Genomic DNA, 7,753 nt, shown 5'->3' with positions numbered 1-7,753 from the left:
AAATGAGAAGCAAAAGAAAGCCGAAGTAGCAATCCTTATATCAGACCAAATAGACCTTAAAACAAAGAAGATTACAAGAGATAAGGAAGGACACTACATAATGATCGAGGAATCAATCCAAGAGGAAGACATAACAATTGTAAATACCTATGTACTCAACATAGGAGCACCTCAATACATAAGACAAACACTAACAGATGTAAAAGGAGAAATTGACAGTAACACAATAATAGTAGGAGACTTTAACACCCCATTGACACCAATGGACAGATCATCAAAACAGAAAATTAGTAAGGAAACATAAGTCTTAAATGATACATTAGATGAGAGGGGTCTCATTGATATCTTCAGGACATTCCGTCCAGATGCAGAAGAATGCAATCCTTTCTCAAGTGCACATGGAACATTCTCCAGGATAGACCACACCTTGGGTCACAAATAAAACCTCAGTAAACTTAAGAAAATTGAAATCATATATAGCATCTTCTCTGACCACAACACTATGAGATGAGATATCAATTACAAGAAAAAAACTGTGAGAAACACAAACACATGGAGACTGAACAACACATTCCTAAATAACCAACAGGTTACTGAATAATTCAAAAGGGAAATAAAAAAATTTCTAGAAACAAATGACAATGAAAATACAACAACTCAAAACCTATGGGATGCAGCCAAAGCAGTCCTAAGAGGGAAGTTTATAGCAATACAATCCTACCTCAAGAAACAAGAAAAACATCAAATAGACAACCTAACTTTACACCTAAAATAACTGGAAAAAGAAGAACAAACAAACCAAAAAAGGCCTAAAATTAGTAGAAGGAAAGAAATCATAAAGATCTGAGCAGAAATAAATGAAAAATGAAAGAAACAATAGTAAAGATTAATAAAACTAAAAGTTTGTTCTTTCAGAAAATAAACAAAATTGACAACCCTTTAGCCAGACTCATCAAGAAAAAAAGAGAAAGAATCAAATCAGCAAAATTAGAAATTAAAAAGGAGAGGTTACAACAGACAATGTAGAAATACAAAGGATTATAAGAGACTATTAATGACAACTATATGGCAATAAAATAGATAACCTGGAAGAAGTGGACAGATTCTTAGAAAAGTTCAATCTTCCAAGACTGAACCAGGAAGAAATAGAAATTATGAACAACCCAATTACAAGCACTGAAATTGAAGCTGTGATAAAAAAAATTCCCCCCCAAAAAAATCCCAGGACCAGATGGCTTCACAGGAGAATTCTATCAAGCATTTAGAGAAGAACTAATGCCTAGCCTTCTAAAACTCTTTCAAAAAACTGCAGAGGAAGGAACATTTCAAAATTCATTCTGGGAGGCCATCATCACTCTGATACCAAAACCAGACAAAGACAACCGAAAAAAGGAAAATTATGGGCCAATATCACTGATGAACATAAGATGAAAAAATCCTCAACAAAATTTTAGCAAATTTTAGGATTCAGCAACACATCAAAAAGTTCATACACCATGATCAAGTTGAGTTTACTCCAGGAATGCAAGGACTCTTCAATATATGCAAATCAATCAATGTGATACACTATATTAACAAACTGAAAGATAAAAGCTATATGATAATCTCAATAGATGCAGATAAAGCCTTTGCAAAATTCAGCACCCATTTATGATTAAAACTCTTCAAAAAATGGGCATAGAAGGAATCTTCAACATAGTAAAGGCAATGTATGATAAGCCTATAGTAAACATTATTCTCAATGGTGAAAAACTGAAAGCATTACCCCTAAGATCAGGAACAGACAAGGGTGTCCAATTTCACCACTATTACCAACATAGTTCTGGAAGTCCTAGCTACAGCAATCAGAGAAGAAAAAGAAATAAAAGGAATACAGATTGGAAAACAAGTAAAGCCCTCACTGTTTGCAGATGGCATGATACTGTACATAGAAAATCCTAAAGATAGTATCAGAAAATTACTAGAGCTAATTAGTGAATTTAGCAAAGTTGCAGGATACAAAATCAATCCACAGAAATCACTTGCATTTCTATATACTAACAATGAAAAATCAGAAAGAAAAAACAAATCAATCCCATTCACCACTGCAACAAAAAGAATTAAATATCTGGGAATAAACTTACCTCAGGAGACAAAAGAACTGTACACAGAAAAGTATAAGACACTGATGAAAGAAATAAAAGACAACATGAACAGATGAAGAGATAGTCCATGTTCCTGGGTAGGAAGAATCAATATTGTGAAAATGACTATACTACCAAACACAACCTACAGATTCAATGTTATCCCTATCAAATTACCAATGGCATTTTTCACAGAACTAGAACAAAAAATTTCACAATTCATATGGAAACACAAAAGACCCTGAATAGCCCAACCAGTCTTGAGAAAAAAAGAATGGAGCTGGAGGAATCAATCTTCCTGACTTTAGATTATGCTACAAAGCTACAGTCATCAAGACAGTATGGCACTGGCACAAAAACAGAAATATAGACCAATGGAACAAGATAGAAAGCCCAGAAATAAACCCATGCACCTATGGATACCTTATTTTTGACCAAGGAGGCAAGAATATACAAGGGGGCAAAGGTAGCCTTTTCAATAAATGGTGCTGGGAAAACTGGACAGCTACATGTTAAAGAATCCTAACACCATACACAAAGATAAACTCAAAATGTATTAAAGACCTATATGTAAGACCAGAAACTATAAAACTCTTAGAGAAAAACATAGGCAGAACATTCGATGACATAAATCAAAGCAAGATCCTCTATGACCCACCTCCTAGAGTAATGGAAATAAAAACAAAAGTAAACAAGTGGGACCTGATTAAACTTAAATGCTTTTGCACAGCAAAGGAAACTATAAGCAAGGTGAAAAGACAACCCTCAGAATGGGAGAAAATAATAGCAAATGAAAAAACTGACAAAGGATTAATTTCCAAAATATACAAGCAGCTCATACAATTCAATGCCAGAAAAGCAAACAACCTAATCAAAAAGTGGGAAAAAGACCTAAAAGACATTTCTCCAAAGAAGACATACAGATGGCTAACAAACTCATGGAAAGATGCTCAACATTGCTCATTATTAAAGAAATACAAATCAAAACCACAATGAGATATCACCTCATAACAGTCAGAATGGCCATCATCAAAAAGTCTACAAACAATAAATGCTGGAGTGGGTGTGGAGAAAAGGGAACCGTTTTGCACTGTTGGTGGGAATGTAAATTGATACAGCTACTATGGAAGATGGTATCAGTTCAGTTCAGTTGCTCAGTCGTGTCTGACTCTCCATGACCCCATGAATCACAACAGCACACCAGGCCTCCCTGTCCATCACCAACTCCCAGAGTTCACTCAAACTCATGTCCACAGAGTCGGTGATGCCATCCAGCCATCTCATTCTCTGTCGTCCCCTTCTCCTCCTGCCCCCAATCCACCCCAGCATCAGAGTCTTTTCCAGTGAGTCAACTCTTTGCATGAGGTGGCCAAAGTATTGGAGTTTCAGCTTTAGCATCAGTCCTTCCAATGAACACCCAGGATTGATCTCTTTTAGAATGGACTAGTTGGATCTCCTTGCAGTCCAAGGGACTCTCAAGAGTCTCCTCCAACACCACAGTTCAAAAGCATCAATTCTTTGGCGATCAGATGGAAGATGGTATGGAGATTCCTTAAAAAGCTAGGAATAAAACCACCATATGACCCAGCAATCCCCCTCCTAGGCATATACCCTGAGGAAACCCCATTGTTCATTGCAGCACTATTTACAATAGCTAGAACATGGAAGCAATGTAGATGTCCATAGACAGATGAATGGTTAAAGAAGTTGTGGTACATATACACAATGGAATATTACTCAGCCACAACAAGGAACACATCTGAGTCAGTTCTGATGAGGTGGATGAAACTAGAAGCTATTATACAGAGTGAAGTGAGTCAGAAAGAGAAAGATAAATATCATATTTTAACACACACATATAGAATCTAGAAAAATGATACTGAAGAATTTATTTATAGGGAAGCTATGGATATGACAGTTGGACTGTGAAGAAAGCTGATAGCCAAAGAATTGATACTTTTGAACTGTGGTGCTGGAGAAGACTCTTGAGAGTCCCTTGGACTGCCAGGAGATCCAACCAGTCCATTCTAAAGGAGATCAATCCTGGGTGTTCATTGGAAGGACTGATGCTAAAGCTGAAACTCCAATACTTTGGCCATCTCATGCGACAAGTTGACTCACTGGAAAAGACTCTGATGCTGGGAGGGATTCGGGGCAGGAGGAGAAGGGGACGACAGAGAATGAGATGGCAGGATGGCATCACCAACTCGATGGACATGAGTTTGAGTGAACTCTGGGAGTTGGTGATGGACAGGGAGGCCTGGCGTGCTGTGATTCATGGGGTCATGGAGAGTCAGACACGACTGAGCGACTGAACTGAACTGAACTGAATGGAGAAGCAGACATAGAGAATAGACTTATGGACACAGGGAGAGGGGAGGAGAGGGTGAGATGTATGGAAAGAGTAACATGGAAACTTACGGTACCATATGCAAAATAGATAGCCAACGGGAATTTGCTGTATGGCTCTGGAAACTCAAACAGGGGCTCTGTATCAACATAGAGGATTGGGGTGGGGAGGGAGATGGGAGGAAGGTTCAAAAAGGAGGGGATATATGTATACCTATGGCTGATTCATGTTGAGGTTTGACAGAAAACAACAAAATTCTGTAAAGCAATTATCCTTCAATTAAAAAAAAAAAAGACTAAGGGAGGAATGACAGGGAGGGAGGGAGGGAGGATCAAGGATTATTTTTTACTTGTCAGTCTGAAATGCCTGTTAGCATCCAAGAGCAGATGTAAACTGCTATTACATCTGGTCCCCAACCAGAATGTAAGCTCCAAGAGAATAGGGATTTTTGTCTGTTTTGTTTACTACCATATGCTTGAAACCTAGATGAGACCCTGGCACATAGCAGGTGCTTGATAAATATTTGCTGAATGACTAGACAAATAAATGAATAAATATGAGCCTGAGACTTTTTAGTTTGAAGTCCTGGCCTATAGCCCTTGTGGAACAAAATGATGAAAAGCAAATTGTGGCAACAAATACCGTATATTAATATCTAAATTGGTGAGAGAAAGCCAAATCCATGGGGCCTCTTCCATCTATCTGAACTCAAGTTCAGATTTCTGGATTGGCCTGCAACATGGAGAAAAGGGGGACAAGGAGAATGGAGGGCTAGACTCCGCACAGAAGAGCGAGCCAATCCATTTATGTGATCTTTTTAAAGATTATTTTATTTCATTTAATTTTGGCTGCCATGGGTCTGTGTTGCTGCACACAATCTTTCCCTAGTTGCAGCGAGTGGGAGCTAGTCTCTCGTGCTGCCCCAGCCTCTCATTGTGGTGGTTTCTCTGGGTGCAGAGCACCATCTCTGTGTGCACAAGCTTCCATAGTTTGGGTGCACGGGCTCAGCTGCCTTGCAGCATATGGGTCTTCCCAGACCAGGGGTCAAACCTGTGTCCCCTGCCTTGGCAGGCGGATTCTTTACCACTGGACAGCGAGGGAAATGCTATGTGATCTTTTAATGTATAAGATCTCTCCAAAAACAAAGAAAGCCTCAACAGTGATTTTAATTTTCTTCTTGGGGGAAAACAATGTGGGAATATGAAAAAGAAGAGACTCCCTCCCCATTTCCAACCCCCTCACCCTAAGTCTACAATATAAAATATTGCTGTTTTTAAAGCTTTTGCCAGTATTGAAATTCAATACATGGTTTGGTGGGAAAAATGTACTGTAGAGGAAGTATATATATATATATATATTTCGGCATGATTATGTATCAGCGTATATCACTGTTGCTGGCTATTACACTATGAAAAGTCTGGTGTTATTTGAAATAACTGGAAGGATCAAGAAAATGAAAAAGTAAGAGTGTGGGGGTAAGCTTCTTAGTTTCAGCCTCCTGAGATGCCAGTAAACCAGTTATAATTACCAAGAGTCTACCTTTTGTGGGTGAACTCAATCTTGACTCAATTGTGAAACTCTGTCTCCCATGTTGTGTGTGTGTGTGTGTATGGGTGTGTGTGTGTGTGTGTGTGTATGGGTGTGTGTGTGTGTGTGTGTTAGATGCTCAGTCATGTCCAACTCTTTGTGACCTCATGGTCTATAGCCTGCCAGGCTTCTCTATCCATGGAATTCTCCAGGCAAGAATATTGGAGTCAGATACCATTCCCTTCTCCAGGGAATCTTCCCGACCCAGGGATCGAATATGTATTTCCCACATTGCAAGGGGATTTTTTTACTGTCTGAGCCACCAGGGAAGCCCTATGTCTCCCATATCAGGGTAGAAATCTAGAATACTATCAAATACTCTTCTCTCATGGAGAGAGACATCTGAATTTATCACATCTATTTTCTGAACTGTTCTATTTTACAGTTGGGTCTTTGATGTTTGGACTGACAAGCTAAGAATCTGCAACCTTGTTTTCTGGTGCCATTGAAATAGATCAGGAGAAAGGCTCTAAAGAGACAAGAAAATGAAATGTGTCAGTGGGGTTGGGAAGGTGCCATGAATGGCAAAGCATGTGTTCTGCCTCTCCAAATAGCATCCTATCAAAACATTTAGAAACGTGCCATGGCAGGCAGCTCTAGTCCCAAGATTTTTCCTGAGACCACCTTCTGTCCCATACTGTCCATCTTGTATATTAAAAAAAAAAAAAGTCCCCTTTTGTTTCTCCTTTTGTACCCATATCCCTGACCCGTCGATGCTAAATTAAGTGAAAGCTCTGTGTAAAAAAAAAGCTTCCACTCTGTCTTATGAGTAGATATATCCGTATTTTAAATAGACAGACCTACAAACAAATCTTATGGCCTCTAACTTCTCAGGTTCCCAGTCTCCTGCTCTCATTCATGTGTCTCTATTTCTGGCAGTCTTTCTTAGCTCTGTATTTATTTCACAATGACTATTACATTCCTCTCCTTCTGCTACATTCTCCTCCTCATAGAATTCATTAACTCTGAAAGTCATTTTCCATTCATTCATCACTGAATAATACTAGTTCTGTTCAGATTTGGTATTGATTAACAGATGACATGAATGAATGTTTCAACCCTGCTCCCACTCTGCCCACGAATGGAAGGCAGGTTGCTAAGCAAGGCTTTCTTTCCAGGCTCCAGTTTCCAGCAGGCTTTCATTTTTGCTTTGCTATGGGGATAATTTCTTGAAACCCCTATTTCCTTGTTCACTAGTATTTGAACTAATATAGAATGTTCAAACTCAGCCTCAGCATTCACAGAAGCCAGCATGTTGAAGTATTTAAGGTACCAAACATATCTCCTCCCTTCGCGGGTTCTAAAGCAATGGGGAGTGGGGGTAGGGAGGGGGAAGGGGTGGAAAGCAAGAATCAAATAAGTTCAAAGTATCTGTTTTGGCTGGAGGCTACTTTGGAGTCTGTGGCTGGGATCTGAATATAAATTTGGCTTTTTAATACATCCCTCTAGTCCCCAGGTAACTTACCACCTGTTGCTGGCAGGTTGTTTGAGAAAGCAAGAGCCAAAATTGAGATACCTAGCCTTATTCTGCATTATATGCCACTACTTTTTCTTTGCAGAAAAGGAGGGAGGGTGTTACCATGCTAATACTTTTAAAAGCATAGAAGTTTCTGTTTTATAAACAGTTATTTTATTATTTTATTTTTGGTCATGCTGCGAGACATGTAGGATCTTGGTTCCCCAACTAGGGACC

This window comes from Moschus berezovskii, chromosome 3, assembly GCF_049115385.1.
Source record: "Moschus berezovskii isolate FMDL1 chromosome 3, NW_MosBer_1.0, whole genome shotgun sequence".
Taxonomy (NCBI): domain Eukaryota; kingdom Metazoa; phylum Chordata; class Mammalia; order Artiodactyla; family Moschidae; genus Moschus; species Moschus berezovskii.
This window is presented reverse-complemented; position numbering follows the sequence as displayed.